Raw genomic sequence first — 15,480 nt, 5'->3', positions numbered from 1 at the left:
CATTTTGAGGTCCTTCAGAATAGTCTTTAGAAGGCTTCTCTTTTTAGAAATCTAAACTTTGTCAGAATGGACCTTCTATTCAACACCAAAATTTTCATTCTATTTAGAAACCTCCATCTCTGAAACAAAACCTTCAGTAGTAGGAGAGGAAATGACCTTATCCTTTTCCTTCTTTTTTGTGGCTTCTCTTATCCCTAACCTTTAACCTCCTCCCACTTTTAATTAGTTAGTGAGAAAAGGTGAGGACCTCTTGGTAGACACATTGCCCTTCTTGATGAAATCCCCCCTAGGAAGGGACCAGTCACCAGAGCCATGAGCAAGAGGCTCCAAGAGGATTGAGCTAGAGTTGCTAAAGAAGACCCTAGGGTTCTCATGAACCTCAGGGTATATTTCTGAGACCATGGGCCAAGGTTAGGTCCACTTTTCTCTATAAATATTAGAATAGGTTTTTCTTCTTTTAGGTTTGTAGGATACCCTACAAATTAAGGGCTCTCAACCCTACAAGTTAAGGGTACCTTAGTAGTATAGGGTTTTAGCTTTGTATTTCAGGACATTTTGAGTAGTCATTGTACTAGGGACTTTTTTTGTATTTTCGTGTATTTTGGCATAAGTGTGAGCTTAGCTATTGGAGGGGTGTATGTAGTTTTCCCCCCTTTGGCATATTCTTAGAATATTCCTTTGGCATATCCTTAGAATATTCCTTTGGCATATTCTTGGAATATTCTAAGATGCCTTTGGCATATTCTTGGAATATTCTAAGCTGCCTTTGACATATCCTTGGAATATTCCTCTTAGATTCACATGAAATGAAAATGAAATTCACAAAGTAAATTTCATTTAGTTAGTGACCTAGGCTATAAATAGAAACATGTGTAACACTTGTCACAACTTTGATGAATGTGAAACTTGTGAGACACACTTCAAAGTTAAACTTCTCTTCCTCTTTTTCTCCTTCAATTTCATGTCACCCCTCTCTCTCTCATTCTTTTCCTCCATTGAAGCTTAATCTCTAAGCCTCTTATCCAAGGCACTCTCTTGGTGGTGAAACTCCTCCTTCCAAAGCTTATTTCCTAGTGGATGGTGCCTCCTATCACCTCTTTTCCTTTATCTTCCGCTGCATCTCCATGGTTGAAAATCTCCATTGTAGGACCTCGTTGAAGCTCAAAGATCCAGCCTCCATAGAAGCTTCTTAAGCAAGCTTCCATCAAGTGGTAATTAGAGCACAAGAGCTTCAAGTAGGTGCTCCTTAAACCTCCATTGTTGATTCTTCATTTTTCTACATGTATTTCCTCACATGTCTTGTGTTGAATGTTGTTAACATGATTCTTTAGAATTTCCATCGATTAAACTTGCTATAGAAGCTAGATTTGATTTCCTATGGTTCAAATTTCTTGTTCTTGTTCTTGAACCATGAATTGTGTTGAGTTTAGGTTCCTTTGAGTTTTGTCTTGCTATTTTTTGTGGTTGAAACTTAAACCGTAAAATTCTTACAAAAACATTAAAGTAGAAGAAAACCTTAAAAATCTAGAGTGACATGTTCACCTATTATAGTTTTGTCATAGAAGTCATGTCTAGTCATGAAACTTGTCACATAAGATTCCTTATGTTGTGCTGAATTTTATTTTTCTTGTTTCTTTGTCTAACTCATTTGTTCATGAGTGTATGAAAGTTTTTTAGCCTATTGTTGGACTTGAGTCAAATCTTGCATGTTAATTAGTCCTTAACATGTTCATGCAAAATTCTTAGAGAGTCTTTGATTGTGAACCTTTTCTTGAACTTTTAGGTTTCCTTACGATTGTGAAATTGAGTTTTGGTGATTGAATTGCCGGCTGAAATTTTTATCCTAAGTGAACGCTGAAATCCTAAAACTATGATAAACAAGCCTAATAAGTTTAACATACATAGGAAAGTTGAAAGTAAGCTAAGGCAATCAATATACCATGCTTAAAAAAATTCGAAGGCTGAAATTGTTGGTTTTGGCAGCTTGAACATAAAAACTTATAAAAGTTAATGAAAACTGCGAATTTTGAGCTTAAATTTTTACTGAATTTTCTAGTCATCTGAAGAAAAATTAGAAAAAAGAACCAAGTGATTTGGATGAAATGAAAAACTAATAAAAATCATACAATTTGGCAGGAAAATTAGTGTCCAAGAAAAATAAAGAAACAAGTGAAAAAGAAGTGTGCTTGTTGTTTTGGCTCAAAATTTGTTCTATAATTGGTGCCTATTTTATACTAATCTTAGTTCTGAAATTTTAATTGAAAAGTAGTGTGAAAACAAGTTCCAAAACTAGAGGTTTCTTGAGTATTTCTTTTATATAGTTTTTTTACTCTACTCTAGAGCCATTCTAGGTTTCTCTTTGAGTCCTAGCTTGCTTTTATGTGCTTTTCATTGCTTTAATTGTTGAATAATCCTTGAAAATTTGTCTTGTTAAAAGTCTATTTTTTTAGCTTTCATTTCATTTTTGGTCTTTGGTTATTGCTTGTCTCTTTGTTTCCTTATTTGTGAGTTGCCATATTGGGAATTGGAAAGGAGGATTGGTGCCATCAATTGGAGAATTTGAGTCAAGAAGCAAGGGACCAACCACCTTAAGAGTTATTGGACTAAGAAGCACTCCAAATTGAGTGAAATACCAAAGAGAGAATAGCCACCAAAATTGAAGACTTTGTTTTTGTAATTTTGTAATTGGTGTCATACCCTAATTTCGTCCGAGGACTATCATTTGCTAACATTTTGATTATTGCTAGCCGAATTGAGCTACTTAACAACAGTTGTTATGCAATCCGAAAGGTTTTTCGACGTTTCGAAAAAGAATATGGAAAATACCTAAACAGGAGGGCAAAAGGGTCATTTGGAAGCTTTTTTTGACCATTGGCTCATCCAGGGTAGCCTCTGACTCGCCTAGGGCGAGCAAGGTTACTTCAGGTTGAAGCAACAACTCACCTGGGCGAGCTGCAGATCAACCAAGTCCCCTCATTTCCTATAAATAGGCGTGAGGGGGCTGAAGGAAGGGGTTCAACCTTCATCTATTGAAAGGATTTAGTGAAATTGAGAGAAATCAGAGAGAAGAAGAAGAAATAAGAGAAAAACGAGGCCGAGGCGCTTTCGAATTGCAACCGTAATCGACTTCTACATCGTTCTTCATTCTTCATCCAGTTAGTGATTGTCTTTAAGGATTTGAACATGATTCATGGACCCTTAGGGGTCCTCTTTATTGTTTTGTGCATCTTCATCTCCTTCTCCTATCATCGGTAATTGTTTTTCTCTTGTGAAGCAAGTTTTAACTGATCATTAGTGCTGCAAGTTATCTTTAAAAAAGGTTGAAGGTTAATAAGCACAAACCAAGATAAAACCAACTCATAACTAATTTCTTTTTATCAAATATCACTTGAGATCGTTTCAAGGTCCAACGCCTTAACGATTCTCTCCTCTTTTCAAAAATCAAAAGATCGTTTCAAGGTCCAACACCTTAAATGACTCTTTCCACTTTTCAAAGTTTAAAACATCATTTCAAGGACCAACGCCTTAAGCAACTTTTGTTCGCAATTAAAATAAATATTTCAAAAAACATAAAATCTATGTAACACACAAACTTTTAGACTTAAAGAACTACGTAGGTCTGAATTCCTAATTGCACCTGAGGATAAGTAGGAGAAAGGGCAACACCCTTGTTGACCCCAAAAAAATAAAAAAATATAAAAAGGGAAAATACATAAAAAATATAAAAAGTGAAAATACACAATTTTGAAGTAATGTTTTGCACACTCAATTAAAGGCTGTCGTCCCTTGTGACGGGTGAGTGGGGTACTAATACCTTCCTCGTGCGTAAACAACTCCTGAACCCTTATTTTCAAAATTTACAAACCTTCGTCTTTTTGGTTTTTCTAACGTTTTCCTCGAATAAACGTTGGTGGCGACTCCACGAGTTTTCTTCACAAGAAGATGCACCTTTGGCTTTTTGCCTTGCCCTCTCGCTGAAGGGTAGGTTGCAATAGTTGGTGACTCCGCTGGGAACTGTTAGAGAGTTAGGCCGTCCAGTCAGTGTGCGATGTTTTTATCACGACTTCTTCTTTATTTATTTTCCCTTTTCCCTTTTATCTTTTGATTTTTCCATATTTGTACATAACCTTTACTATGTTGTTGTGTTTGGTGTGTGTTTGTCTATCAATTACATTCATAGTTATAAATAATTTTTCTACGCATACATGACACCTACACCTCGCACACACATTGAGATATTAGGCCCTATACCCGGGTCTATGTGAGCCATAAGGAGTGGAGGTCGATCTGTGGTCATGCTGGGTCTCCGACTCGCTTGATAACAATGAAGCCTCATCTAGAGTTTTCCTCTTTTGGTGATGCATTGTCACTGATAGTCCCTATCGCCATAATATGTTACCTAAGAGGATGATATCTATAGAAGCCAATAAAGTTACGTGAAACCACCCTTGGGAATTATCACTAGAAGTGGACTTTTGGATCCTTTCCATTAGGTTCCTGAATTAGGGGGCACATAGGAAACTCACACTGGCATGTTCCTTGATTGCATCATACATCTCTTCATGGCATCGTAACGGGCGTAGCATTCTTGCATTTATCATATTCATGCATTGCATTTTGTATGAGTCATTGCATTATCATGCATCTTCATTTCACATGCTTTTTGTTCTACAAACTGCATACATTTTATTTTCATTGTTCGCATGTTATGCATGATCCTTGCATTTTCCTCTGCAAAACAAAAAAAGAACAACAAGAAGTCATGAAAGTTTACACCACATTCTTAGTTACATGTGTTGGGTACCATAATGATGGCTATCAACCAACCATGTTGGGATTATACACTCATTTCTCTAAAAAAAATGATTGAAAATCATGTGAACATGATGGTACCTAATGCATGGTTAACTAGGAAATGATGGTTCTTCAAGCATCTCATGTCAATCTCATAATTACATTTTCCATGCATAGCATAAGTATGCCCTAACCATTCATCTCTATGATATGTTGTCGAAGTATTGACAATCAAAATTTCTATTCCTTGGATTATGGGGTCGAACCAAGCACATGCTTTTAAGAAAAGGTTTTCATCAAGTGAAGGTCGAGTATGGAAGTAACTAGCTTGCAAAAGTTGGGGCAGAAGATGGATCGAGCTTACATAGTTTCTTCGTCTACTGCCAAGACATGGTTGAGCTAAATAATTTACAAAAATTAGGGACTGTTGATGTCTATGTGTTATTTCCAGTTGCGCTTTGACTCTAACAAGATGAAATGAACAATGTTATTTTAATGAGAATCTGAATTGATTCGACCCTATGTTCTACTGAATGTCCTGTGTAAAATTCGCAATACTTCAACAATGCATCATTCACATACATTCATGCTTTTCACATTGGTTGCATTGCTCATTGCATTCTTTCCTTGAAATTAGAACTATAATCATTGTTATAAAAAGGAAAGAATGCACTTTACGGTGCCCTTATCGAACACGTGCTAGAGCTAGAGTAATGAGTGAAGTAGAGGAGTTGCAAGAGCAAATGAAGGCCGACATGGAGGCCATGAAAGAGCAAATGACCACAATGATGGAAGCCATGATGAGTATGAAAAAAGTGATGGAGGTCAATGCAGCTACAGTCATTGCCGCAAGTACCGCCACTGAGGGGGACCCGACTCACCCATCTGGCCTCAATCAAGTAAATCCTCTAGTCTCGAATATGGTAGGTCAAGGAGGAGAAGCATTGGGAAGTACGGGCGGCCCCCATTTTGCGCAAAACAAACATTCCTTCCCACCATATGGCTTGCCTCCCAACTATACACCACCCAATGTTGCACACACTCTCGATGAGAATGCTGATAACTCCGCACCCATACCCATTGAAAGCCAACAATCCCAATCTGATCATGCACATGTCTCTCAACCCATAGGGTAGACATATGAAGCACCCCTAGACCACAATCTAGCTGACTTCGAACCTCACCTCAGATATGCCATTGAGAGGGAAGTAATTGGTGGTGTACCCTTGCCAAACACTTTGGAGGGCCCTAAGTTCCACCCACAACCACAACCCTTGCATTTTGCGGTGGGAGGAGCCTCCTGCTATGGTGGAAAGGGAGAAATTTAATCATATAGAGGAAAGGCTGAGGGCTATTGAAGGAGGTGGAGATTATGCCTTTGCTGACATGGCAAAATTGTGCCTAGTGTTCTATAAGTATAAGGGGACTACTTGCCCCAAAAATCACCTGAAGATGTACAACAAGAAAATGAGGGCATACTCGAAAAATGAAAAATTATTGATGCATTTCTTCCAGGAAAGTCTTACTAGGGCAGCTGTCACTTGGTATACTAATCTGGAACCTTCCTGAGTCCATTCTTGGAAGGACCTAATGGTTGCCTTCATTAGGCAGTATCAGTATAATTCTGATATGGCTCCAGATAGAATACAACTATAGAACATGAGCATGAAGGAGCATGAATCTTTCAAAGAATACGCCCAAAGGTGGAGGGATCTGGTAGCTCAAGTAGCACCCCCAATGATGGAGAGGGAGATGATAAAAATGATAGTAGACACATTACTGGTGTTCTACTATAAGAAGATGGTGGGTTACACGCCTTCAAGATTTGCCGATTTGGTTTTTGCTGGCGAAAGGATCAAAGTGAGTCTGAAAAGAGGCAAATTTGATCATCCTGCTATGATGAATAAGAAGCCTGGGGCAAATGGAGAGAATAAGGAGGGAGGAACCCATGCTGTGAATGTCGTTCCTACATGGCCAAATTTCCCACCAGCTCAACAATGTCAATACTCACCCAATATCAACCCTCCTCATTACCCACCACCCTATCAACCAAGAACACTCAATCATCCATAAAGGCCACCCCTAAATCAGCCACAAAGCCTGCCTGCTGCACATCCAATACCAAACACCACCCTTAACACAAACCAAAACACCAACCAGGGAAGGAATTTTCCAGCAAAAAAGCCTATAGAATTCACCCTAATTTTGGTGTCGTATGCTAACTTACTCCCATATCTACTCAATAATGCAATGGTAGCCATAACCCCAGTTAAGGTTCCTCAACCTCCATTTTTTCGAGGATACAACTCGAACACAACATGTGCTTATCATGGAGGAGTCCTGGGGCATTCCATTGAGCATTGTATGTATGACCTTGAAACATAAGGTACAAAGTCTAATTGATGTGGGTTGGCTAAAATTTGTGGAGGATAATCACTTATGAATTCTGACGTTGGCAAGAGACACTATGAATGGGGCAATTTGAAGGTTGTTGTTAGATGTCTCCAATGACTCATTAGGATTTTCAAGTTTATGCCATTACTGTGAACAACAGTCACAATGCTAATAATATGGATAAATTTGATGTCCTTATCTCATTCTCTCACAATTACATCTTTGCTTATTTAACTTTCACTAGAATGTGATTGTAAGCCGTTGGTTTCTTTGCTCAAGTGACTTGCGCTCCTGAGTTGATATCCAAGTCTATTCAATCAGATACTGCTCATTCTATATGTTTGGTAGGGGTGCCATAAATGACAAGTAAAGTAAAAAAGAAAAAAAAATGTTTGGTTGCCTGTGTTCAAATCAAAAGTACAGACATTCATGTTACCTCACCTTATCATTCATAAAAGTTATCTTTTTGAGAGAAAAGTGAGTTGTCAAGAACAAGAGTCGTTCAACTTAATCTGTCAATTGAAAATCCTTTAAATATTTCTCATCCTTGAAAATTCATTTTCGAGAACCTGCACAGTTTCTTTCATTTTTCCTTACTACAAGGTCATGACAAAAGACAATAATAGGTACTACACTAGGGCAATGAGAGTTACCGTGCATGAGCCTCAAGCGAACCTAGGGGCAGATTAGAAGTTCTCACCCGGTAGGTTGAAAACTCAAAAGGGCAGCCTAAGCAAAAATTAGGGTTGATATAAAATAAAAAACAATCAGGGGCGTGTTATCAAGGTTTTGTCCCAAAATCCAAACTACAAAAGGATCTAAGTCAAGATTTGAAATGACACATGACCATGTTTCAACATCCTAAACACTAGTTTATCCTTTGCTACCCCTGCCGAGCCAAAGCATATTTGTTTTCTAAAAACAACAAAAAAAAATAGCAAAAGCAAAATAGAAACCCTGAGTGGGAACCACCACTAAACCGGCGGGAAAAGCAATGCAAAGAACACATGCATGAAGTTAGGCAACAGTGAAAAGAAAAAAAAAATCCGCCAAAAGCGAGTGAAGAAAGAGAGAGACAAAAGATCTTCAAATTTTTCAAGAAAGGAACAAAAGTGCAATAAGGATTAATGTATAAGACAAAAGGAGTAAAGCCCAACCCAAGAGTTGAAATGAATAAAAGTACAAGCAACGCTCTCGAGGTTCTTACTCAATGTAACCCTTAAACACTTTTTGAGCCTCTCTAATCCTTTCTTTCATAGCCCTTTTACCCCTAACCATGTTACAAGCCCATGTGGATCAAGGAATGATTGATTTTTCTTTTAAGTTGGGATTCTGGAATGAAACCCTGATGTAAGCTCCATTGGAGCTTGAAGGCCTAGGATCTTCTTCATCAATGGATTCCTTTGCTTCTTGGAAGATGAATGGCAGAGGAAGGGAGAAGTAAGAGAGAGAGGAGACGCCACTTCATGGAGAAGATGAGTCTAGAAGAAGCTCACCACCATAGGAGGCCATGGATAAGAGCTTGGAGGAAGAAGGAGATGAATGAAGGGAGAGGAAGAGAAGAGCACGAAATTTTGTGCTCTAAAAGAGCTCTGAAATCTGAAGTTTAATTTTCAAATGATCAAAGTTGAAAAAAATGCACACACATGACCTCTATTTATAGCCTAAGTGTCACACAAAATTGGAGAAAAATTTGAATTTCAATTCAAATTTCACTTGAATTTGAAATTGAATTTGTGGAGCCAAACTTTGGAGCCAAAATTTCACTAATTATGATTAGTGAATTTTAGTTATGGTTTAGCCCACTAATCCAAGATCAATTCCAAGATTCTCCACTAAGTGTGCTTAGGTGTCATGAGGCATGTAAAGCATGAAGGACATGCACAAAGTGTGATTATATTATGTGGCAATGGGGTGTAGTAAGCAAATGCTCACCTCCCCCTCTAAAATTTAATTGGATTAGGCTTCTATCAATTCAATTAAATTTTATTTCCCAACACACACATCAAATATTCACTTAGTGCATGTGAAATTACAAAACTACCCCTAATACAAAAACTAGTATAGGTTCCCTAAAGTACAAGGGCTGAAAAATCCTATATTTCTAGGGTACCCTACCTACATTATGGAGCTCTAAATACAAGGATCAAATATAATGACATCCTAGTCTAATATGTACAAAGATAATTGGACCCAACCTTGGCCCATGGGCTCATAAATCTACCCTAAGGTTCATGAGAATCCTAGGGCCTTCTTCAGCAGCTCTAGCCCAATCCTCTTGGAGCCTCTTGCTCAGGGCTCTAGTGACCGGCCCCTTCCTAGGGAGGATTGCATCAAACCTGCACACACTTGTGATTGTTGAAAAAAATATGTAAATTCATTGCTTTTAACTTGGTCACATACCAAAGTGTGACAATTCATTGCCATCCTTTAATGGGGCACACGATCGATCCTGAAGCATTACGTTTTCTTGCTGTGCAGAATAATCGAAGTTTTTTAAAAGGAAAGGGGAAAACCCTAGGATCAATATTTTGATTGATTGATTAAATGTCAAACGGCTTCATTGCTGTCACCCTGATTTTCAAGTGATCAAATAAAACATAAACTCTGAAGGAGTCCCCGATGAGATTTTTTTTGAGGTTGCATGAAATATCACGTCTTTCAGAAAGAGACAGTCGATCTATGTTTTCCACAAAAGAAAAAAAGAGAAGAAAAAAATCAAATCAAAATCAAAATCACAAAAATAGGAAAGAATGTCATGAGCATTACACAATTTTCATGATTCAAAACCTTTCGCATTCCAAGATGAAGGTTGCATGCATCTGCATCCAAAAATAATGTTCATATTAGGCTATGAGTGCATAAATTTCTCTTTATATACCACTTTCCCAAATATAATCTTTCAAGTTTAGGATGAGAGGCCCTCTCAAAGATTCAACCTGTTGCTTTCTCGTAAGGTTAAGTCCTTTGGTACTAGTACCTATTGGCTTATTTCATAGTGTCATACCCTAATTTCATCTGGGGACCATCTGTTTGTTGGGATGCGACCCTCGCTTGACCACTTTGAGGTACTTGACACCCATCGATAGGAAATCCGTGAAGTTCCGCGACATGTCGTTAATCCGGAAGTGTTAATGCGCAATCCATAAAGTTCCGTAACATTCCGAAAGCCAAAGAAGGGATGATTGCGTAATCCGTAAGGTTTTGTGACATTACGGAAAGAAAAAAAGTATCATTACGTAATTCGTAAAGTTCCGTAACGTTACGGAAAATGAATCAGCAAAAAAAGGGGCAGGGTGTGTATTTAGTAAACAAGGGGGTACAAATAGCAATCAGGCCCACTTGGACCTTCGCCTTCTGGTGGAAGCAACCTAGCTCGCCTGGGCGAGCTGGGTGGCAACCACCTCCCTTTTTTCCCCTATAAATAGGGGAAGGAGAGCAGAACAAAAAGGTTTAACCCTCCTGGTATCTGAGAATCACTTAAAATTAGTGAGAAAAATTGTTTCCGTGAAGAAAATCCAAGCCGAGGCACTTCCATAACGCTTCCGAGACGTTTCCATGGGCGATTTCACGAAGGTTTTCCACCGTTCTTCATCGTTCTTCGTTCATTCTTCATCATTCTTCGGTCTTCAATCGGTAAGTTCCCAAAATCGAACTTTTCAATTCATTCTATGTACCCTTAGTGGTCCCCATTTGTTTCGCATGCTTTTATTTTTATTTCATTTACTTTCCGTACCCCCTTTTTGATGTGCTTTAGTCATTTATTTAAGTCGTTTTCTCGCCTAATCAAAAATAAAAATAAATTTCCACCATTCATTTGAATTGTAACATCTTTTAATTTCTATTGAAATGAAATCTGACCGTTCTGTCATGCCGTAACCACGTTTAAAACCAAAAAGAGGCAAAATAATAATATAATAATAAAAAAATATCTTTTAATAAAATAATCAAAAAATTAGTGTTCTTATGTTGAATAGCAAGATCGCTCGAACGAAATTAGTGTTCTTATCTTTACTTCCCTTTAGTTATAATAAAAGATAAGTAAAGAGGGGCAATTGTCATACCCTAATTTTGTTCGGGGACTATCATTTGTTAACATTTTGATTATTGCTAGCCGAATTGAGCTGCTTGACACCAGTTGCCGGGCAATCCAAAAGGTTTTTCAATGTTTCGGAAAAGAATACGAAAATACCCAAAAGGGAGGGCAAAAGGGTCATTTGGAAGCCTTTTCTGTCCCCTGGCTCGCCCAGGGTAGCCTCTGGCTCGCCTGGGCCCCCAAATGACTTAAGGGTGAATTAACCAGCTCGCCTGGGCGAGCAAGGTTACTTCAGGTTGAAGCATCAGCTTGGCTAGGCGAGCTGCAGATCAACCAAGTCCCCTCATTTTCTATAAATAGGTGTGAGGGGGCTGAAGGAAGGGGTTCAACCTTCATATATTGAAAGGATTTAGTGAAATTGAGAGAAATCAGAGAGAAGAAGAAGAAAGAAGAGAAAAATGAGGCTAAGGCGTTTCCAAATTGCGACCGTAATCGACTTATACATCGTTCTTCGTTCTTCATCCGGTTAGTGTTTGTCTTTAAGGATTTGAACATGATTCATGGACCCTTAGGGGTCCTCATTATTGTTTTGTGCATCTTCATCTCCTTCTCCTATCATCGATAATTGTTTTTCTCTTGTGAAGCGAGTTTTAACCGATCATTAGCGCTACAAGTTATCTTTAAAAAAGGTTGAAGGTTAATAAGCAAAAACCAAGATAAAACCAACTCATAACTAATTTCTTTTTATCAAATATCACTTGAGATCGTTTCAAGGTCCAACGCCTTAACGATTATCTCCTATTTTCAAAAATCAAAAGATTGTTTCAAGGTCCAACGCCTTAAATGATTCTTTCCGCTTTTCAAAGTTTAAAATATCGTTTCAAGGTCCAACGCCTTAAGCGACTTTTGTTCGCAATTAGAATCAATCTTTCAAAAAACATAAAATCAATGTAACACACGAACTTTCAGACTTAAAGAACTATCTAGGTCTAAATTCCTCATCGCACCTGAGAATACGTAGGAGCAAGGAAACACCCTTGTCGACCCAAAAAAAATAAAAAATATAAAAAGGGAAAATACATAAAGAATATAAAAAGGAAAAATACATAATTTTGAAGTCTTGTTTTACACACTTAATTAAAGGTTGCCGTCCCTTGTGACGGGTGCGTGGGGTGCTAATACCTTCCCCGTGCATAAACAACTCCCAAACCCTTATTTTCAAAATTCACAAACCTTCATCTTTTTGGATGACACACCTTTGGCTTTTCGCCTTGCCCTCCTGCTGAAGGGTAGGTTGCAACAATTGACAATTTGCTTTGCTTTCAAATTTTGTAACAAAAAGGCCTTTCATTGGAAGTTAGTTGGGAGCCTCCAATAGATCACCCTACTTCCATTTGTGTGTTTTAGGAAATTTTTCCTTAGGATAGTGAGTGTTTTGTTTGGAACCTTAAATGAGGTCATCCAAACACTCTTCGATCCATAGCTTATCATCTTTACTAGTTGTCGCAACCTACCCTTCGGTGGGAAGGCGACGCGGGGCTCACGGGTGCATCTTCCATGGGTGGAAAATGCGCGGAGTTGCCACCAACGCTTATTCGAGGAAAATTTCGGAAAAACCGGAAAGGTGTGGTCTACGAACTTTAATCGTGAAAGGTTCAAGAGTTGTTTTTACGCACGGGGAAGGTATTAGCACCCCATGCGTCCGTCACAAAGGACGGCAGTCTTTAATCAAGTGTGCAAATATGACTTCAAAATGTTTTATTTTCCCTTTTTTATGTCTTTTTGAGTTTTTATGCTTTTTGTGTTTTTTTGTATTTTTTATCTTTTTATGGTCGACAAAGGTGTTTCCCTCGCTCCTACGTATCCTCAATTGTGATGAGGAAATCAGACCTACATGGTTCTTTGAGAACTAAACGTTGGTTAAGTTGTTTTTATCTTTTTTCGCAAGATATATTTTAACCGAACAAAAGGTCATTTAAGGCGTTGGACCATTAAATGATCTTTTGATTTTAAAAGGAGAGAAACGTTAAGGCGTTGGACCATTAACGATCTCTTGGTTTTTGAAAGTAGAGAAACATTAAGGCGTTGAAACATTAACGATCTCTTGGGGTGGTCAACAAAAGCGAGGCTTTTGCTTCTACGTATCCTTAATTGCGATGAGGAAATCAGACCTATGTAGTTTTTGCAAAAAGTGGTAAAGTTACATGTTGATTTTATGCTTTTGAACGGTCCATGTTAGCCGATAAAAGAAAAGAGGACCGTTTAAGGTGTTGGACCTTAAAACGATTTTTAGTGATTTTTGCGGACAAAGCTTGATTTGTGAGTTGATTTTAGCCTTAGTTTTACTTTGGTTATTAGTCAATTCATTCAAGGAAACTTCCAAAGAAAAACGTCCGATTGATTATTTTATTGAAAGATATTTTGAATATTTTTTTATTATTTTTTTCAAGATATTTTGATTATTTTATTATTATTTTGCCTTTTTTTGGTTTAACTATGGTTACAGTGTGAACAATCGGTTAGATTTTGCTTTAACAGTGATTAAACAAGATTACAATGCAAATGATCGGTTGAAATTCATTCTATCAATTATTAGGCGAGATAACGACTTAAATAAATGGTTAAAGCACGTTAAAAGGGGGTATGGAAAACAAACGAAATGAAAATAAAAGTACGCGAAACAAGTGGGGACCACTAAGGGTGCATAGAATGAATTGAAAGATTCGATTTCGAGAACTTACCGATTGAAGACCGAAGAATGACAAAGAACGATGAAGAATCTTCATGAAACCGCTCACAGAAACGTCTTGGATGCGTTACGGAAGCACCTCAACTTGGATTTTTTCAACAGAAACAATTTTCCTCACTAATTTCGAGAGAATCCTAAAATACCAGAAGGGCTGAATAATTTACTCTGCCCTCTTTCCCCTATTTATAGGAGAAAAGAGGGAGGTGGTTGGCGCCTAGCTCGCCCAGGCGAGCTGGGTTGCTTCCACCAAAAGGCACCGCCTTCTGTTGGAACCCCCTGGAATGCCCAAGTGGGCATGGTTACTATTTGCACCCTATTTTTACTAAATACACCCTTTTTTATGTTTTTTTGCTGATTCCTTTCCGAAACATTACGGAACTTTACGAATTACGTAACGACGCCCATTTTCTTTCTAGAATGCTGCGAAACTTTTGGATTATGCAACAATGCTCTTTTCGACTTTCAGAATGTTGCGAAACTTTACGGATTGTGCAACAATGCTTTTTTTCGACCTCCGGAATGTTGCGGAACTTTACGGATTACCTAACGATGGGTGTTAAGTACCTTGAGGCAGTCAAGCGAAGGTTGCATGCCACTAAACAATGGTCCCCAGACGAAATTAGGATATGAAAATTGCCCCTCTTTACCTATCTTTTATTGGAGATAAAAGCGAAGTAAAGATAAAACACTAATTTCGTTCGAGTGAAACATCATTCAGCCGGTCAATATCCCAACCAGCGGAACCTGTCATTCAAAAAGAAATAAAAGGCATCAGAAGCATCAACAAAACTTCAGTGTCTTGAAGGAGATAAAATGGGATAACCACGACGTTTCCACGTGCTATCGAACATGATCGTCCCCGCCCAGCAGAGAAGAATCTCGTGCGTTGTTGGGCTTGAATGTCTCCGGACGACTAGAGTAAACCTGCAAAAATTTTAAAATAATCAGAATCGAACGACCAACATCATCCTGATACCGTCGAATTTGTTCGCCTCGATTGATGAAAGGTGCGGATGACCATAAGGTATCTCCGCCTACCACCTGACTTCCCAGGTCATGGTTAACAGAAACCGTTTGTACGAATAACTGCTTGGGTATCTTTGTATGTCACCTGACTTCGCTATCTCGGGATGACCAAAGGTGTGGATGACGACGTTAGTCTCTGTGCGTCAACAGGCTCGCTTCCCCCCATGGTTGAGGAAAGGTGCGGATAAGCATACGGTACCCCCGCATGTCATCAGACTCGCCGTCTCAGGATGACAAAAGGTGCGGATAACCATACGGTACCCTCACATGTCATTGGACTTGCCATCTCGGGATGACAAAAGGTGAGAAGACGACGTTAGTCTCTGCTCATCAACAGGCTCGCTTCCCCCCTAGTTGACGAAAGGTGCAGAGGATGATGTTAGTCCCTGCGCGTCAACGGGCTTGTTTGCCCCTGGTTGACGAAAGGTGCGGATAACCATACGGTACCCCCGCATGTCATTGGACTCGCCGTCTCGGGATG

Source organism: Glycine max, chromosome 19, assembly GCF_000004515.6.
Source record: "Glycine max cultivar Williams 82 chromosome 19, Glycine_max_v4.0, whole genome shotgun sequence".
Classification (NCBI taxonomy): domain Eukaryota; kingdom Viridiplantae; phylum Streptophyta; class Magnoliopsida; order Fabales; family Fabaceae; genus Glycine; species Glycine max.
This window is presented reverse-complemented; position numbering follows the sequence as displayed.